Here is a 20,832-nt window from a genome sequence, read left to right as displayed (position 1 = left end):
CTTTAAAAATGTCGCTCTCTCTTCAAACAATCCCACTCGCTCAGTATTTATACTTTATCAATTTTGTTTGATCGCCCTATTTTCATTCACACCGCCCTTCTCCACAGGCCCTGCCCCTTCACACCTCGCACTCAATGTTTACACCCAGTAGCCTTCTCCACATGCCTGTTGTGTTAGATCATATTAGTATAGAAATGGCCTTCTCCACGGGTCCACCACCTTAAAAACGAAGCCCTTTATTAGTGCGTTAGAAAAAGCTTTTACTCCTCCTCTCGCTCAACTATATCAGCAACTTGCACTATGCAGCTCTGTGCTATTTCAGGGTAATCTGGCTCTGGCTCTTCCGTCCCTTCCACAGCCACATAAAACCAACACTACGATCACGTTTTGCAAAACTGAAAAACAAACTGCTGCTACTCACAAACACGTGCGCGCATATACCCGAATAAACTCTTCCCCAAGAAAAATAAAAGGACGCAACTATACCAATTGCATGCACTACGCGCAACTCTTGTCCAACAAGGTCCTCCACTTACAACGCATCCCTCTGCTCTAGCGCAGGTGTGCCACCGTCTACCTGCTCCCCATCGGAATGGCCAGCCTAATATCTAATACTAGCACGGCAATGGCCCTCTTCGCCACTAACCAGGGTGCATCCTATACACCATAAAAGGGTCCCTCCCACACCTGGCGCTTTCATGCACGGGTACACTCACGTATCCTGTAAGGAGATTCTCCACTTTCGACTTCAGTCTCCCTTTAAAGGCCTGCACTTTCGGTTGGAGTGAAGGCAGCAACGGATCAGACAGACTTTTGGGAAATGACATCCACGGACCTCTCTTGGCTCGAGCTCTTTGTATTGGCCAATGGACGCTGTCCCACACTACTCCGGGAGCACGGCTGTAATTCTCACACCTCAGTCGAACAGCAAAGATATCTCACTGGGGCCTCCAAAGATGTTTCGGGGGTCGCCTTGTAGAACTCACCAGAAATGTACAAAATTAGTCAAAAAGGAGTACGCCAGTGCAACATGTAACGCAATTTTATTCAGGGCCCCATATTCAGTTGGGACAGCAAATTCGAACAGAACGCGGAAAAAGAACTGCTTGAAAAGGTGCCGTCAAAGAACTGCCGCCAAAATAAAGACTTTTATAGAAAGAAAAATAATTAGCATTTGAGATCATGATACATGAAAAAAAAAAATAATAATAATAATAATAGCCCCACACAGAAATGATTGGACTCCGTACTTTGGACCCTTATACAAACATATACATTACGATCAATAATTGGGTCCATGAACCTTCCCACACTGCCCTCAATTACAGAGTTGTGACGTCACAATTCACCCCCAATTCCCACAACACAAAATTATGTGATTGAAACATTTGAGACGGGCAGCAGAACTTTATTATTCTGCCCTGGTCACCTCTTCCTGACTCTCATGGGAACAGCTACCCACCATGACACCATCCTAGCCTTGAACCACGGACATACTACTGCTTTAAAGTTGCATATTGGGAAGACTAACCCTCTTCCTAGGGAAAATGTTCTGCGGGTGATTTGATATATTGTTTAAAATAGTGTGTTCGTTTATGTCTTTGTAAAATATGTATTTATGTTTTTAATTCAATTTTGAGTAGGTTTTGTTTCATAGGTTACTGTTTTTAATAGAAGAACTTAAAGTAATAATACAAAACAAAGTTGCAGGTGTTATTTTCACTCTGTGCAAAAATGAATGAGCATTTTTCAGGACTATGCGAACATGTCCGTAACCACGACTTGTAATCCTTTTGGCCTGGCAACACTACTTACTGATCACTGACAGGAGACGCATCCTGGATTCTGTGGCTCCTTCTCTCGTGGGCTCTTTATTTTGAGTTGCGCCATTGCTCTCTGCAAACCCGAGGACTTCAATCAAGCAGAGGCACCCCTCTTTCCTGTTTGTCAAGAGAAGCCTGTTCTCTGGTCGAAAGGCGCTCCAAGGCAGTCTTCAAAACCTCACAGATCAACGCGGAAAGTAAGCGACTGCCTGCCTTTGTTGTTGCACGCTCCGTCTAGCTTTGGGAGAAGGGGAAAAGCCTACTCATATGAAATCGAAATCCAGACACGTGCCACAGATCCCTATTGAACTATCGTTTTTTTATTGATAAATACATTTTATCCTGGCTTCTTAAGTCGGGGTACTTTATTCATGGATTTATTCAGCTAAGCTATATTCTACGAATGCATTGGTAAAGCCGTTAAATGGGTTTGGTGTTCTCGTTTCCCCGTTTCATTGGGAGGCAGGTTGAGGCAGTGCTCAATGCATTGCAGCCCATTGGCATTAGCCGCAGCTCGTGCGTGCTCCGAGGCGCGCACCTACCGCGCAGCAGGCAACTCAGGGACAAGACCAGCTCGCACACAAGAAACCGCAGTCCACTGAAAAGCAAACTCTGGACGAGATCCAAATCTTTGGTTGCTTCTTTAGAATACCCTGGGTGGCTCTGTTTCATATGAAGCTTGTTGTTCTCGTGGTAAAGTGTGCACTTTCATGGCCAACTGTTAATGATGAGAACGTGGGGCATGAGGCGATGGGGATGTGCACTTTCGTGGCCCACTGTTAATGAGAAATCATGGTTCTCTGGTGCTTTGAAGAAACTAGCTAAATCCCAGAATACATAACGAGTCACATGGTTGCCAACCACAAAGACCTCCTCTTCCCCCTGCTGTTTGTTGGTAGCACCATTCAGGTCACAACTTCGAGGGAGGGTGCCCTTTTACGGGATGAAGGGGCATTTTTAAGAGATTTACATTTCCACAGGCTGTGAAGTGGGCAGCGTGCTGATGGAGTGCCCTTTCAATTTCTCTGTTTGGAAGAAACGGGGGAGCCACCGTGCCCACTTCCACCGCCCGCGGGTTTGTGGATGACAGGATATGGACCGAGCTACCCACGGAGTGCCTGCAAAACTAGCCCCACTTGTATGGTCCCCATAATATTTCCCTCTTCCAACAACTGAAATATGTCAACATTTGTCTTCAACTATGCTCCTGCCAAGCAAAATGCTAATTAATAAAATAGGCCATGTCAACTGGCATGATTATATGGATGTTTAGATTAATAAAATCCATTGTATGTGTACGACCGTGGCGGTCCGGAAATAACAGTGGCGGTAAACCCGCCGCCATCGTTGTTTCCGGACCGCCTGATCCCGACCCCTGCAGGCGGGAGGTGATGTTCCCGCCAGGTCTGACCTGGCGGGTTTAACACCGCCCGCCTGCAGGCGGACGAGGAAACACCGGCAGCATTACAAGATGCTGCCGGTGTTTCCATGATCCCGATTCCCATTGAGTCCCATAGGACTCAATGGGAATGGGGATTTACCATTCCGCCTCCGTGATTCCCGGAAAACCGGGGTTGTGATACCCCGGTAATTCCGGGAATCATGGAGGCGGAATGGTAATACGAGTCCGGCGTTAACCAGGCGGTTTTACCGCCTTGGTTAACGCCAGACTCGTAATGAGGCCCACCTTCCCACAGACTGTGCAAAATTTAATTAATAAAGGGATTGGCTGGCTTTCAAAATAACATCATCGTCTTCTCCTTCACAGGAAGGGGTGTGAAGGAGTGAAATTGGAAGCTGAAAAAAAAAGAAGGAAACGGTTGACTGGTTTCATGGCAGAGCCCACCACCGTGGACCCACCATTTCATGGGCATTTATTTTCACTGGTCACATACCCTAAGTAAGGAATGCTGGCAGAACCAAACCATTGATATAAAATGTTGCATGGTTGCAGCACAATACCGAGTGAAATGACCATAGCCTTTTGGTCACCCCCATATATATATATTTGCTGCTAAATTGAAGTGGAACTTATTTTTACCACCCAGCAATAATCTGCATGGACCTTCCCTAATTGGAGAGAAAATGGACGACAATTGCAATAAACCTAGTAATTTTCTTTAGAAAACACTGCCTACTTTCCTCAACTAACATCGCTTCTCAGTCATTCACACTTATGTTAAAGAAATACAGAGCTTGTATTGATGGTCTGATTTCTGGCTCTTAGCTTGCATTCTTTTGAATTCCTGCGATGAAAATACAGCAGTATTTTCCTTTTATAAATGAGACTCGAAATACCAGCATGTAAAGTGACGGAACTTTAACAACTAGGACTGGCTGAGCAGCTAATATCCTGGCGTGAGACAACTTTAGCTCCCTGTAAACCATACTACTTTAGAGACACACTACACAATACTCTGTTGAGGATTACAGTGTGCCATCCCTGGACTTGTGCCTTAGATATTTCAACCCTTACATTAAAGTCCACCCTTTCCAAAACACCTCTTCATGGGAACTCTTTGTACTCGCTTTAACTGAGCCTTACCATCGAACTTTGCACTCCAAGTGACTGCCAATGTTATTTGTCTCCTTCACTAAAGGTCCTGTTAGAAACAACCATTAGCAAACAGTTATGTCCAAGTACTCGCACCATTTTGCACCTACTACCAACAATGTGTAGTTAATACCACTATGGCTGGGCCGTGCAAGTGCCTTCCCCATGCCTAAACAAAAGCCCAAACTGTCGGCATTGCCAAAGCTTATTACTCTTGTGAAGGTGAAAACTCATTTTTACTGCCTTAAAATCACATTTACTCTCAAAGTTTAAAAATAAGGAGTAAAATACTCACACCTCAAAATCTTATCTAGAGTCCTGCACCTGCTACAAGTATGCAGGCGACACAAGTAATCTTCAAAATTATTGGGAACAATGAGACCAACACAGCATCACCAAATGACTCGAACAGGTCAGCACATAAATGTCAACAAACAAACTACGACTCAACCTGGACAAAACAACTTTTATCGTCTCACAAAACTGCAGCACCACAGGAGCTAATGTCCTGGCCTACAGTAATAGAATGACCACAAACAACGTAAAACTCAACCTGACCAAAACAGAACTCATTGTCTCACCCAATGCAGCGCTACAGGAACTACTATCCTGGCCTAATGCGCTTTGAAAGACAATGGGCCTCATTACGAGTCCGGCGTTAACCGAGGCGGTAAAACCGCCTGGTTAACGCCGGACTCGTATTACCATTCCGCCTCCGTGATTCCCGGAATTACCGGGGCATCACAACCCCGGTTTTCCGGGAATCACGGAGGCGGAATGGTGTAAATCCCCATTCCCATTGAGTCCTATGGGACTCAATGGGAATCGGGATCATGGAAACACCGGCAGCATCTTGTAATGCTGCCGGTGTTTCCTCGTCCGCCTGCAGGCGGGCGGTGTTAAACCCGCCAGGTCAGACCTGGCGGGAACATCACCTCCCGCCTGCAGGGGTCGGGATCAGGCGGTCCGGAAACAACGGTGGCGGCGGGTTTACCGCCACCGTTATTTCCGGACCGCCACGGTCGTAATGAGGCCCAATTTACTTGATGTATAAGAGCCTTACAAATGCACAATAAAAATAAATGTAATGAGAACCGGCCCAGAAACCTGAAAGTAATCAAGAGATCCTCGTGGACAACAGACTTACAGTCCAACCACAAATCGGTGCACTTGCAACAAAGATGTTTCTAATTGGGGGCGTGGCTACAAGGGCCATGTAGGAGGACGCGTTCTGGAGGAGCTCCCGAGATCCTGCAATGATCCGGGCAAAAAAGTGTGTGAAGACGGGCCGTCGACCGCTGAAAATACACATGCCGGTGTGTGAATGATTGGGCTACGCGTGGTGAACTTCTGGATGGTGCAGGAGGGACGGCGGCAGAGATCGGTGCGGAAGAGATAAGGAGCACCGGAGACAAAAGACGACACAAAATGGCCGACCAAGGTCCGGAACAAAGGAAGAAGCAGGCCGCACTGAGTGCACATTTGTCACTTGTGCAAACTACAGGTCCCCTGGGTCATGTCGAATAGAACGGTGAGGCCGAAGGCGAAACAGCCCACCTTAGACGACTTTGCTAAGACGTCCCCGGGACAAGACATTACCAAGAGCAGGGACAAGCTGCCTGCAAGAGGCATGACGACTTCGGGCGCCAACCAAGAAATCCTGGCTGCGATTGCGGACCTAAGGGCGGCCTGGGAATCTAAGCTCGAACTAGCCGTCACTGAACTAAAAACGGCACTGGACCTCAAGGTCAGAGAGGTGCAGGAGGACGTTAACCTACTCTGACAGGATGTCAGGGCCTTGGCGGAGCGCACGGAGTCCCTTGAGAAGGAAGTCAGCCCGAATACTGCGGATTGCGCCTCCCATAAAGCTGAACTGCACGCCCTGATACAAAGAGTGGGCAACTTGGAGAGCAGAGCAGAAGAGGCGGAAGGACGAGCCCGACGAAACATCCGCATCGTGGGCCTGCCGGAGGGATTGGAGGGCCACGATCCCACGGAATTCATGGTATCCATGCTACTGCAAGAGATACCCGGAGGAGCCCTATCCCAAGGATTTGCAGTGGAAAGGGCACACAGAGCCCTAACAAGGAGGCCACCACCGGGGAACCCGCCTAGTCCTGTGATAGCCAAAATTCTTAATTACCAGGACCGGGAGAGGATATTGGAACACTTTCGTAAGGGAGGAACGATCACACGAGGAGCGGCAAACATCACGGCTTACCCGGACCACACCCTGTCTGTGCAGCGTAGCCGCATGAACTTTGGGACGGTAAAGCGGAGATTGAGAGAGGCGGGCCACAAATATATGCTACTGTATCCGGCAAAATTGAAAGTCATTCATAAACATAAAACTTTGTTTTTTGAGACCCCGGAGGAAGCCATGGGATGGCTCGATGCGCAAGGATGTCCCCAGGAGTCAGAAGTTTGTACGGAGAAAGAGCTCGGAAGAGATAAGTGATGCATGAAGAAGGTGCCGCAAGATGGCGCGGCACGTGGGACTTGAATATAGTCGCTTGCGCAGCCTTCAGTAGAGAAGGTCAGACTATTGCACTATTTGTCATAAGCACTGTGGTTAATGTTGACTTAACGGGAGCCTTACGGAGCGATTCTCTCTACCCCACAACAGTTTTAGTTAAGTGGCCATTAGGGCGACTTCACCCTACTGAGCTCTGTGCATCGTTCGGTGCTTGCAGGGCTAGATGTGGGGGTGCCTGAGCTCCGAGGATGGAGCTGGGCAGCAGTTGGGGTGTGTGATGTTGGGGAAGGGACGGGTGGGGGGAGGGGAGGGAAGTTGGGGATTTATTGTGTACATAGTTATGGGGAGTTTGAGCTGGTACGAGAAGCTACAAGCAAAAATGGAGGGCTGTATCTGTATCACGTGGGCAAAGGGGAGTCGCTACATGGGAGGCAGGAAGACACTCATTAGCCATGGGAGACCTTAAGATCGTAACATGGAATGTCAGGGGACTTAACAGCTACTTAAAAAGGAACAAAGTCATGATGTACCTAAAAAGACAGAGGATTGATATTGCGCTGTTGCAGGAAACACATCTGACCCAGCGAAAATTGGAACTGGTGGGGAAGAAGTGGAGAGGCACTGTAGTGGGCTCTCCGTACTCTGCCTACGTCAGGGGAGTGCTGGTCTGGGTGGCACCGCACGTTCCGCTCCAACTCACACAAGAGGTGGTGGACACGGAGGGTAGGTTGGTCATATTGAAGGCCTTGGTAGAGATTAAAGAGGTGTGCATTATAAATACATATGCCCCCAACCAAAACACTGCTACGTATTTTAGAACCCTATGTACTCATCTGGGCGCGTGTGTGGGGGGAGCGGTTATCTGGGGAGGGGACTAACTGTGTGCTCGACCCAAAGGCAGACAGATCTGATGGGAAGATTGATCGGCCCACCCCGGCAGCCAGGGTATTACAGACATTACTAGATGACTTTGGGCTGGCGGATGTTTGGAGACTGAAACACCCTAATGAAACACAGTACTCACACTACTCAGCTCTGCAGCACCTGCACACGAGGCTGGATTATTTTTTTGCCACGCCAGATATGATGATAGAGACCACCCAAATAGAATATAGAGCGAGGGTCCTGTCGGACCACTCGCCTCTGGTGCTGACCTGGCAGCACTGCCGCCCCAGGGCGCGGATACCGACGTGGCGCCTCCGGGCGGAGAGACCCAGTCTTCAGGGAAGACATCAGGGATGCGATCTCACAGTACTTTGAGGTGAACACAGGCAGCGTAGATTCAGCGTGCACACTCTGGGAGGCCTTTAAGGTGGGGTTGTGGGGTGCTGCTATTGCTAAGTCAAAAGGCCTACAGGGTGGGGTCCTAACAGAACTAGAGGAAGCGGAAGAGAAACTGGAGCACGAAAGCGTCAGGGCAGGAGGGGACGCGGAACTTGTACTCGAGTTGCAGCAGAGGTGTGCGGAGCTTTGGGAAAGGCTCTGCAACCTTAACTACAAAAAGTATGTCCAGAGGCAACATGCAGGTGGGGATAAAACTGGCCGCTTGCTGGCGTGGTTATATAAGAGCGAAACCCCCAGGCTCCCGATTAGGATAATAACCAGAGAGGACGGGGAGGTGGTTGACACCCAGGAAGGAGTCAACGAGGCATTCTTGGACTATTATAGAACATTATATGAGGACAGAGGAGGGGACAATCAGGAGGAGATTAGAGAAACACTAAAAGACATGGAACTACCTAAGATTAGTGGTGAAGAAAGGGAGGAACTAGACGCACCGATTACCCTGGAGGAATTAGAGGAGGTGGTAAAACAGCTGCCCACCTGCAAGACCCCGGGTACGGACAGATTCCCGGGCGAGTTTTACAAAATATATAAAGCAGAAGTACTCCCCCCTATGCTAGAGATGCTCAATGAGTCTTTTGAGAAGGGTCGGCTACCGGACACCCTCAGAGAAGCACTAATCGTGCCGCTCCCCAAGCCCAAAAAGCCAGGGCATTGCTGCGGCTCCTATAGGCCGTTGTCAATGTTGAACCAGGACAGCAAGATCTTGACTGGGTCCTGGCTAATAGGCTACGAAGGGTCATCAGTAAACTGATACACCCGGATCAGACAGGTTATGTCCCCAACAGAAATATAACCCACAACCACAGGCGACTCCACCGGGTGATTGAGAGGGAAACGGAAGCGATGGGGAAATGGCGGTGGTGTCCCAAGATGCAGTCAAGGCTTTTGATTCAGTGAGGTGGCCATGGTTGCTGGCGGCCCTGGAAGAATATGGGATGGGGCCGGGTTATGTTAGGTGGGCGAAATTGTTGTACAGTGAACCACTGGCCAGAATACGCACAGGATCGGTGATATCTGAGAGGTGGCAACTCAGTAGAGGCACCAGACAAGGGTGCCCCTGGTCCCCGATGTTATACATTCTGGCCCTAGAGCCCCTGGCAGTGTACCTCAGACAACAATATGACATGGTCGGTATTGAAGCAGGGGGAGAGAAACACCTAATATCCTTATATGCTGACGATTTGCTACTGTATTTGAAATATCCGGAAGAAAATCTTCAGTATATTCTAGAGGTCATGGAAAAGTATGCAGAACATACTTAGTGGTGAACCCCCAAAAATCGAGCATGTTCCCATTGGGGAGCTACATAGGAGTCCCTCTGGAACGGCTCCCAGTGTTGTCCGTACCATACTGTGGAGGGGGAACACTTGCATAACACCGAGGTGGCTGTGAAAAAAATCCGCACAAATATGAAGTTTTGGGAGAAGCTGCCGCTGGCGATGATGGGACGGGGGGCGATGCTCAAAATGGTGGTCCTGCCTAGGCTGTTACATTTCTTCAGTAATATACCATACCTGATACCCAAAAAGTTTTTTGTCAAACTGAACAGCATGTGTAGAGACTTCCTGTTGCACGGCACTCGCAATAGAGTGGCGCTATGGAAGCTACAGAACTTCCATGATAGAGGGGGCATTAAGCTGCCGAACTTTGAGGCCTATTATGTAGCCAGTCAGTTGCAATATGTAACCAAATGGCTCTCTGATGAAGAAACTCCTGAATCTAGGCTGTTTGGGCAGGACTGCACCCCGTTTTACCTAAAAGAGATTATCTGGGTTCCTAGACTTGAAATGAAAGAACGCCCGGGTATGCTGTTGCTTGGGTGGAAGATGTGGCACAGAGTGTGCCCGTGTTCCCCACAGGTGCCACTGGTTGCCTTGGCTAGGGGAGACAACCAGCTCAGGATGATAATCAGGACCTATTGGGAATCGGTTGGGCTGGCCACATTGGGAGACATATGGCAAGAAAGGGCTATTAAAGATTTCGAAGACCTGGGAGAAGAGACAGGCTTGCATGGAGGCCAATATGTCACGTATCTTAGGCTAGTGCAGACTATTCGCAAAACCTGGCCAGATACTGTACTGGCGGAAGAGCCAGACTTTCTAATGGGAACAATATATGACATATCGGAGGGAGGGCACGAGATCTCTAGACTATATGAGATGGTGATGACCCGGGTGGGGAAGGATTTGACTGATCTGAGGCTGGACTGGGAAGCGGAGGTGGGAGCACAGATGACCGATGGAATGTGGGAACGTGCCATAGGATACCACAAGAAAGTGTCCAGAAATGCTAGATTGCAGCAGATACAGTTATACATAACGCATAGAGCCTATATGACCTCGAAGAGAATATCTAAGTTTGCAAACGCAGGAAGACAAGCATGCCCAAAATGCGATGAGGAAGACGCTGATATGACACACATGTTCTGGTCTTGCCCAGTGATTGAAGCTTTTTGGGGGGAAGTGGCACGGAAACTAGCGGATTAAGGGGTCCCGCTCAACATAGATACGGCCTGGGCCTGCCTGTTGGGAGGGTTTCCCAGACCACGGAACACTAAACACCTTGGGAAACTGAGGGACCTAGCATATGTGCTTGCTAAAAGAAGGATAGCCATGGGCTGGAAGAAATGCCACAAGCCACGGGTAGAGGTATGGTGGCGGGACTTGCAAAAACGGGTGGAGGCTGAAACGGTGGTGTGGCAAGGGAGCCTTTTAGCAATTGCAGGGAGGAAGATGTAGGTAACCTGATGGCTTGGAGAATGTTAATAACATGACTGTTTGGCACAGTAGTGGATCCTGCAGCTTCGGAAGGAAGCGATACCCCGCCACACGCAGCGGATACAGAACTAGAAATGCAAATAAGCTCTTGGGGGGGGATTTGGGGAGCAGTAATGAGCGTTAATTGATATTCACGAGTTTATTGTAAATAATGCTGCAAGTTTGGTTTGTATTGTTTATTTTTCAAAATAAAAATTAAAAAAAAAAAAAAGATGTTTCTAATTCTACCACCTTTGCCCAATCATACATATCATGCCAAACCGAACCTTCAAATACAAAACCCATGCGGTCTTAGCCCTGGTTCTAACAAGAATCGACTACACCAACAGTGTACACCACAACATGCCAGTCAAAAATAAACTTCAACACATACATAACACAGCAGCAAGCAGATTGCTCAGACTCAACAAGAGGAGACAATTCTAGCACTAAAATCTCCACTGGCAAAAAAAAAGGATTCCACTTCCAAGCCCTCAGCGTAACATACATAGCTCTTCTGCTCTGCGGAGCAGAATTAATTTGTACAAAGATTGTCCAATCCCAACCATGAAGGACGCAAACATTCTAAGTTGACATACTACTAGAGACCATGCGCCACACCAGAGAGAGACACAGAGGATCGGCTTTATACAGCGTGGTGGCCAAACTCTGGAACACTATCAAAGGAAATCTGCAAAATCGGGAACGACCTTAGATTTAGGAAAACGCTAAATACTTGGCTTTTCAACACCCAATCAACTAGGAAGCCACTGAGCAAAAGGAAGTACACTGGTATTTCACAGTAGCCAACAACAAGAGAACTACCCACCTCGGACCCATGACTAAATTTCAATGGAAAGCCATACTGGTCCCACTGCTCCCACCGCTGCAACTATTCAACTCAAACGACAATGGAAAATCCCCCTCACTAACGTGACAGGGGGTTTAGATTCTATTAAAGACAGGAGGCGAGTATTATGCATTACAATCTTTACTTTTGAAACCACAGCAGCAAAGAAAAAACTTTAACAAACAAAAAGTTTCAAAATAGAATTAAATAGAGTTCAATGTCAATGAAAGGGGGGCTCCCCAATCCATCATGGAGGACAGGTTATGCCCTGCAGGAGACCAAAGGGCAGGGACCCTCCTCTATATATGTACTTTACTCTAAACCCAACTCCTCTTTCTGCAGCTGTCTTGCACCAGACGCCCATTTGTAACGATCCAACTGCGAAGCGCGGAGAAAAGGATCCAACGAAACTGGAGGAATCTCCACCTCTCCGCAACCTGAAGCTATGACGATGTTCTTCCGGATAGGACCTCTCACCCGAAAGCTGAAACTACATGAAACAGATCAGGGTGGATGGGATGAATAAGAAACAGAAAAAAGGGTGGCTGGGTGGGCTAATACTCGCATCCTGTCTTTGATAGAATCTAAACCCCTGTCATGTTAGTGAGGGGGATTTTCCATTCCATGGCATGACAAGAGGCTTCATATTATGCAAGTTTAAAGCCCTTGCATCACAATAACCCCAACATGAACCATACACTTGAGATAAAATAAAATGCTTATTCCTTTGACCAATCAGCTGCTTTGCTAATTTTTCCCCCAGGCCATCCCCAGCACTATGTCCTAAACACCCTAGTACTTTAAATAAAGAACCAAAGGAGTAATTAACTCCCTCTTCTCGCATAACTTATTTACTCTATCTACACCGGGGGAGGAGGGGGCAAGGGTCTCCGCAATAATGTTCCCACAAGGAAATCAGCTGATAGGTATTAAGAGGCTAAGAACCTCTGTACTTCAACTCACAATCTTTTAAAAATACACTTGATTACTCATACATCAAAATCTCTGGAAAACTTGGATAAGAGCTGGAGGAAACCAAACACTTACACCTCCTGACAATAAAGAAAGTGACCCCCTGAGGCGAAAACCCTTATCGTCCATATAAAATGCTCCGGTACCAGAAAAGATATCTTAACAGGAACAAAACACCCATAGATAACTCATAACACAGTTATAGCATAGACAACCTTCATTAGAAAGGACAAAACAGACTAATCCCCCTAGAAGAAAAACACCTAGCCTAGGAGGGTCCAAATGACAATGTACTAGAAGAACCTGCGCACCAAGGACTGCCTATCCACTGACTACACTCTTAACGACAACATGCCTCGTTGAGATAGTGGCAGTGAAACTTGCATCGACATGTAATGTTGCTTTCTAAACAACTCCACCAGACGTTACCCATCCCTACCGTAAAGGAGAAACGGAACTGAAAATTGAGCCACACCAACTAATCCAGCGGTTCAGAGCTGAAGGGTACCCTGATTTATCAGTGGTTGCCACGAAATCCTTGATGTCATGAGAAAAAAAACCCGGAAGTCCCAGGAAGATATGTAAGTCCTAATTACTAAGGGAGAGGAAACCCTGCAGGGTCAGCTTGAAAGAGAAAACTTGTCGGGACAGAGAGAGGCTACAGGTGGAGAGGGACGAACAAGTAACATCCGCTGTCAGTACCAGAAGGGCTGGGAACAGATCCTCAAAAAAAGGCCAACACTAGCGTTGTCGACTGCCTGTACACCCAAATCACTACTCTGACTATCAAGGCAAAGGAGAAACCCATACGAAAAGAGAGGGTAACCCGAGCAATCCTGGAGGAAAGAGACGGAAGGCAGTGCACTGGGATCCATAGTCCAAATGTATAGCCGGGGAAACTTAGCATATACGTCATGAGGCAAAATAATCACTTAATCAGAACCCAATGATACAAATCTTGGTAAAGAGGGAGTCCTGACCAACATACAGTTATTCCTGTTCCGGAGAAGTCTAGGAGAAAACTTGCTATATCGTAACATGGATATTTATTCCTGGATAATACTCTGCTTTCAATACCACGTCCCAATGCAAACAGAAAAAAACATTTGACCTGTGGCTCGGACCTTTACTCTGGTCCGCCCCTACAAATGATTGAAGCGTCGCACGGCGAACCAATTGCCCCTCCGAACAAAAGACACAAAAACGTCATTGACCCTAGAGAAGCTCATGGCTGCAAGAGAGCACGCTAACGGTTTCTTTAAGACGGCTGACCTGCGGTTGCTAAACTCAATTGACTACTCTTGCCCGTGGAAACTATTCTATCTAGGAACCCAGCCCAGTCTAATGATATCTAAGTCCTGAAAGACGTCCGTAGAGGAAACAGAAAAAAACGTCCTGCCAATGTTGGCATCCATGAGTCTGAGCCACTAAAGGAGCTCTAACCTGCCCTCGGGAAACAGAAACCTAACTGCGGGGAAGACAGACTCTTGCGAGGAAATTTGGATTTGGGCATATAACTCCCTGAAATGGGGAGGGAAAGATTATTTAATCCAACTGCTTAACCCTTTGTACTTCGAATAAAACAAAAAACCAGGACTGTAGTAGGGACACCGTTAACTACTCCAAGAAGATTATCCAAATCCCTTGGACCTGAGCAGAAACATCACCTTCGTAATCACCCTGTTGAAGCAGTAGTGGTTGATGAAAAAAGGTAATGAGACCTGAACAATCGCTCCCAGAAAATGATGAGGAGAAAAGGATGCTGGTACCACTGTCCCTTCAAAGATGAGGTCGCTGACCTCCAGCACTTATGTAAACCTACTTGCCCTTATTGGACCCTCTGGGGAGAAGCAAGGAAAATGGACAAAGGGAAAAAACCTCTAGCACATGAGACATTACTGAAGGTACCCTAGGTCTAACAGCACCTCTGCCGGCCCTTCCCCTCTCACCGAAAAACTCCTTTAGGGTAAAACTGTGTTTGTACTCCTCGAGCAGAAGAGCAATTGTGCGTGCCTCTTGAAGCGCTTTGCTGGAGATGGGTAGAGCTCTGGGTGAAACAGCCAAAGGAGTGGTTCTATTCCCTTGAGGGGTAAAGCTCAGAACAACCATAACCTTATGTAGTGGCAATTTGGGATGAAGCCACATGAAACACAAGGACTTATGCCATTCTGTAGAAATGTAGGCAGTAGTGATGCCGAGCAGACAATCCGTTCCCAAATCCAGTCCCGCAGGACTTGTTCATCAACCGGCAATAAGCCAGTTCCAAAAAGACTGGGTGACCGGACCCCAACCTCCAATAGCCTGCCTTGACCACTCTTACAGTACTCATCCACCCCTTTATCGGGGTGTGACCCTTTGTTTAGAACCAAAAGGATACCATGAAGGGGTCGATCCCTGGAAAGAGGGCCATCTTATTAAGAAAGAAGGATGAACACAACACCCCTTATAAATGAGAACTATTTCTTTAGAGACAACTTGGACCCGAGTCTCTCCTGCACCTCCTTGGAGGCGAATCCCAGCCTTCTGAACTACTTGGAGAAGAAATAGAGACTGCGAAGAACAGCCATTAGATCCCAGGAAGGAACCGATTCGTATTGCCGGAGCATGCCCAAATACTTTTTCCTGCGCCTTTACCTTGATAAGGCAGGGGTCTGGTGCACGGGGGGGGGGGGGGGGGAGTAATTACTAGGGGAAGCGAAAGGACTGAGTTGTCCTGTGTAATTCAACACTAATACACCTACAGGGAGCCTTATGCAGAAAGAAAGAAATAGACCTGATAAACGCTGAGCTAGCGAATAAGTGAGGTCTTGGTAGGCAGGAAGGGCTCCCATATGAGTCTATAACAACATTCACCCTTTTGTTCGAAGGAAATAAAATTAATGACCAATATTTGTGCTTCGTAACCACAAACCCAGCAGGTAAGGGCTGAAGGTCTTTCCATACGGCTCACATTCTGCCGTAACAGAGGAAAGCATACTGCGCAAGCGCACATCTCAGCTGCTCACCCTAGCAAGGTGTGGCACCCAGCAACACACAAGGGAGAAAACCTTGCACCATAATTCAGGCAAAGCCTGAAGCCGAGCAGGCCATGGTACGCCTATTGCAAGGCAAACTGTGCCCAAAAAGTCCAAAATACTTAGTCATGTATTTGCTGACATTGACATAAAATGTTATTTATAACCCGCTTAATACCCAGGGTTTTCTAAGCGCGGCCAGGGAATGAACCTGCACTGCTCACGCTGTCTTGCTTCCAAGACCAGCACCTAGACGCTTAGCTATTCACCATGACACAATAAAAAATAACATATATATATACGTACATACACACACAAGTTAAAATATAAAATATATAATAAAATTGTTAATAAAAGGGCATAAAACAATATTAAAATAACCTAATAATAATAATAATAATAATAATAATAATAAAACTCCCCCACGGGCGCCTGGCCCGATGCAAAAGCTTCAAACAGGCCCGTGCGCGTTGAATTCGAATGGGCAAAGCCCACCTGCCCCGGGAAATCAGTATGCCAGAAAGATCCTCGCACGCGGCAGTCCTGAAGGGAGGGCTTCGGCTAACCCGCACGTTGAGGGAATGGCGCGGGCGGGCCCACGAGCTGCAAAGAACTTGCATGTGCAGAATGAAAGGAACGGGCGGGCCAACCAGCTCTGCCAGCTCCCCTGAATGCGAACCCTCGCAGACACACAAAGGGAAAGGAGCGGGCGGGCCTAACGGCTCCAACGACACGAAAAAGATATAAATTATAGTAACAGTGAACAGGCCCACATGCGATGGGTCTGAAAACAGAAGGCTTCCGCCAGACCCACGAGTGAAGGGCCTGGAGAAAAAGCAGCGTTGCTTAAGCGCACCCGAAGAGAAAGGAAGAGAATACTCAATAACACAGCCCACAATAACAAACTTAACAAAATGCAAAGGAAACAATTTCCTAAAGTGAAAACAATACTGTAAAGTTAAACCATCTGTACCATATAATAGTAATATATAAAAAAAGTTTAACATAATATATACGATGTGCCACTAATAACTAGCATGCAAGGCACAACTAGAAGGAGTGACTTTGCTATGGTGTTAGCAGCAAAGAAAGAGGAGTTGGGTTTAGAGAAAAGGACATATATAGCAGGGTCCCTGCCCACTGGTCTCCTGCAGGGCATGACCTGTCCTCCATGATGGATTGGGGAGCCCCCCTTTCATTGACATTGAACTCTATTTAGTTGTTTTGAAACTTTTTTTGTTTGTAAACGTTTTTTCTTTGCTGCTGTGGTTTCAGAAGTAAAGATTGTAATGCATAATATGAAGCCTACTGTCATGCCATAGAATTGGACTTTGCGCCTAGCTGCCCCATGCATATCCAACATCAGCGACAACACAACTGGTGTCAGCCTATCTCTGCACTATCTCACACACAGGGCTCACCCAAGTGCCGGACCATATGCCACTGGCCCGTGACCGGAGGACCCTCTGAACACTAGCAAAGAAAGCACATGCTCTCCCATTTCTTACTTCATAGTCCACTAACACTTTCCACTAACCAAAAACCCCCACCCAGAAATATGACACACGCAAACAAAGCCAATCACACACAGCTTCGTAATATCCCTCTCACCAGATAGCAAACGACAGAATACTACTTCGCTACAGTTACATGCGGCAGGCCCATGCTATGCATCCCAGCACTATCAGCACACAGGGTCCATCTTCTGAACACAAACTCCTCCCTGCTATTATCACAACACAAGAAACTCGCACACATGCAAAGCGCAAGGTCTGCACGCTCCAACACAATCAATCTTGCACATTCCCTCTCATCACGAATAACTAAACTCCACCCATTCTGTCAGAGCCGCCAAAGCACCCGCAGACAATGCAAACGGCAAAGGGGTGAGGCATACATTCAAATAACATTACACAGCCAAAGAAGGTTGTACTTTAAAATGAGGGCAAGTTGCAAGGTATGGGTTTTGGTTTAAGAAGCAAATAAAAAAAAAAAAGAGGGTTCTTAAAAATAGAAATAAGTGTTATAAACCAGCCCAGTGGTGTTCTTTTTTTCCAACTTTTCCACAGGGTAAACAAACAAAAATTGCCCAGTATCAAAACGCTTCGAAGCAAAGCTGTGGCACACAGAAAATATCGTTTTTGGGAATGCCTACGTGGTAACTCTACACTTAGGTGCTGCCTGTTTCTTAACAGATACCATTTGATTTGGGAAAGGGGGCATAAACCAGACGACTGACAAGACAAAGGTCTATCAACTTTTTAAAGACTGAGAGGTTGCAAAGCCATTCGATGATTATAGTGTCTCTTCCTAGGAGGATGTCCCTGCCCAAACGTTGGATACTATGTTGTGGTGACACTCTAAATACAAGAACATTATGATTGTGATATTCACTTGTATTCAGAACGTTGTCCATGCGTCTATGTTTAACTCCAAACCGTTTGTGTTCAAGAATTTGCCCATATGACCATGTTTAAATCCAAACCTAGATTGATTTCATATATAAAATAAACCACAGCCCTGAGACCACTGTCAGCGAACTGAAGAGACTGCATTGCCTTCCCACTTCTATGGTCTATGGGGAGGCCCCCATCCCACGTGCATCCTACTTCCAGGCACCAGTGACAGCAGACGCCTACTGGCGAATTCAACAGCCTCTTCTGCCACTCCCGCTCACCTGGCAGAATGCTTCTCTTTCCTCACACACGTGATAAAATGGCGCCCACCCTCACATGGCGAGTCCTGATAGCACTGAACAAGTCAAATTAGTAAACACGCTGCACGTGTTTTATCATGCGCGGTGCACCTATGGACGTAAGCACTCTATGTAGCGAGCATTCTTGCAAGCCAAAGAAGTAACCCGTACCCCCAGTGCTTTTAAGAATCCATAAAAATAATTCTACCTTAAGCACCAGAATTACCAGCTGCGTCAGGCTTTCTCGGAAGTCACTAGGTGAGGTTCCTCATGCGGCACGTGACACCTGGCAAACGCGGGAACGCACTATCCAATCATTTTATGAAGGAAATGTGAATATCTCGCGGTATTTTGCCACCATCTTGAATTGGGTTGGCTCTCCGTTTAAGCACATTTTTGCAAAGCCCATATAATGCAGCTGCAGGAAAGAAGACAACATCTGGCTATGGCAGAGAAGGGCCCTCGAATTAGTTATATGCTTTGTGGACAGTCTACAAATGCCCATCTCTAAAAAGTGACCTTGCAAATAAAATGTCGAGCGAGTTCAAGAGTTCAAACAACAGTAGTTGACGCAATTGCTGGCCGTCCCCCATTGGGAGCAGGGTGGGTGGCGGTTCTCTTGGTTTCTTTGTTGGAAAAATGGTGCACAATTACACAATTTGAAATCAGTATTTGTTAAATGTTAATGTTAAATGTTAAAGGTATTTGTACCACGCACCGTCACCAACGGAATTGGTCCCCAGGCGCTCTGGCGGATCTGCAAAAGATAAGGTGGGATGGGTTAGTAAGGTGAAGAGGGAGTAGGATAGTGAGAGGAGTGGTGTTCTGTTGACAGCTTCAACTCGGTATACACCGGGTGTGGAGCTTTGGTGCATGTATTGGATCAGTGTCAGTCCGTGTGTGCTGTTGCTCCGGCTTATGTGTTGCTGCAGTGTTGTGAAGTGCGTGCAGCTTGAGGTGCGAGAGATGGCTGTGTGAGTTTTTGGGTGAGATAAGTATGCAGAGTTTGAGGTTATATTGGTTAGTGGGTTACCAGACTTTTAGCATGCTAACATTCACAGTTTTGTCTAAGTGTGGCATTTGTAAGCCTTCACAGTCCTATCTAGATGCAGTGCAGGCTGGTGTTCACAATTCTAAGTGTGGCACATGTTAACATTCAAGTTTCATCCAGGCGCGGGCATGCTATTCTTCAATCAAAGTCCTATCTAGATGCAACGCAGGCTAACGTTCACAATTCCATCTACGTGTGGGCATGCCAATATTTACACTTCCATCTAGATGCAACACAGGCTAATGTTCACAATTCTATCTAAGAGTGGACATGCTAATATTTACAATTCCATCTAGATGCGACGCAGGCTAATGTTCAGGGTTCTGTCTGGGTGTGGACATGCTAACATTCATAATCTTATCTAGATGTGGTGCAGGCTAATGTTCACAGTTCTATCTAAGTGTGGACATGCTAATATTTACCTTTCTATCTAAGTGTGGGCATGTTAACATTCATAATCTCGTCTAGATGCGACGCAGGCTAATGTTCACAATTCTATCTAAGTGTGGACATGCTAATATTTACAATTCCATCTAGATGTGACGCAGGCTAATGTTCACAATTCTATCTAAGTGTGGACATGCTAATATTTACAATTCTGAGTGTGGACATGCCAATGTTCACCGTTCCATCTAGATGCGACGCAGGCTAATGTTCAGAGTTCTATATAGGTGTGGGCATGCTAACATTCATAATCTTATCTAGATGCGACGCGGGCTAATGTTCACAATTCTATCTGAGTGTGGACATGCTAATATTTGCCTTTCTATCTAAGTGTGGACATGTTAACATTCATAATTTTATCTAGGTGCGACGCAGTTTAAAGTTTACAATTCTATCTAAGTGTGGACATGCTAATATTTACAATTCTATCTGAGTGTGGACATGCCAATGTTCCCCATTCCATCTAGATGTGATGCAGGCTAATGTTCAGGGTTCTATCTAGGTGTGGGCATGCTAACATTCATAATCTTATCTAGATGTGATGCAGGCTAATGTTAACAATTCTATCTAAGTGTGGACATGCTAATATTTGTAATTCTATCTAAGTGTGGACATGCTAATGTTCACAATTCTATCTAAGTGTGGAGATGCTAATATTTACAATTCTATCTAAGTGTGGGCAAGTTAACATTCATAATCTTATCTAGATGTGACGCAAGCTAATGTTCACAATTCTATCTAAGTGTGGACATGCTAATATTTACAATTCTATCTGAGTGTGAACATGCCAATGCTCACCATTCCATCTAGATGCGATGCAGGCTAATGTTCAGGGTTCTATCTAGGTGTG

The 20,832-nt window shown here is 46.6% G+C and overlaps 1 protein-coding gene across 1 annotated transcript in view; it reads right to left on the bottom strand.

The window, feature by feature from the left end:
• SYCP2 (synaptonemal complex protein 2) overlaps nt 1–18,775 on the bottom strand; it is a 574,037-nt gene extending 555,262 nt beyond the window's left edge. Inside the window, exon 1 of the mRNA XM_069649839.1 lies at nt 18,696–18,775. The gene's annotated coding sequence lies outside the window, so the exon portion shown is untranslated. The remainder of the gene's footprint in view (nt 1–18,695) is intronic.
• Nucleotides 18,776–20,832: the final 2,057 nt, after the last annotated feature.

Source organism: Ambystoma mexicanum, chromosome 3p, assembly GCF_040938575.1.
Source record: "Ambystoma mexicanum isolate Mex_15411 chromosome 3p, UKY_AmexF1_1, whole genome shotgun sequence".
Classification (NCBI taxonomy): Eukaryota; Metazoa; Chordata; class Amphibia; order Caudata; family Ambystomatidae; genus Ambystoma; species Ambystoma mexicanum.
The sequence above is the reverse complement of the archived record's forward strand: the minus strand, read 5'-3'. Positions and strand labels throughout refer to the sequence as shown.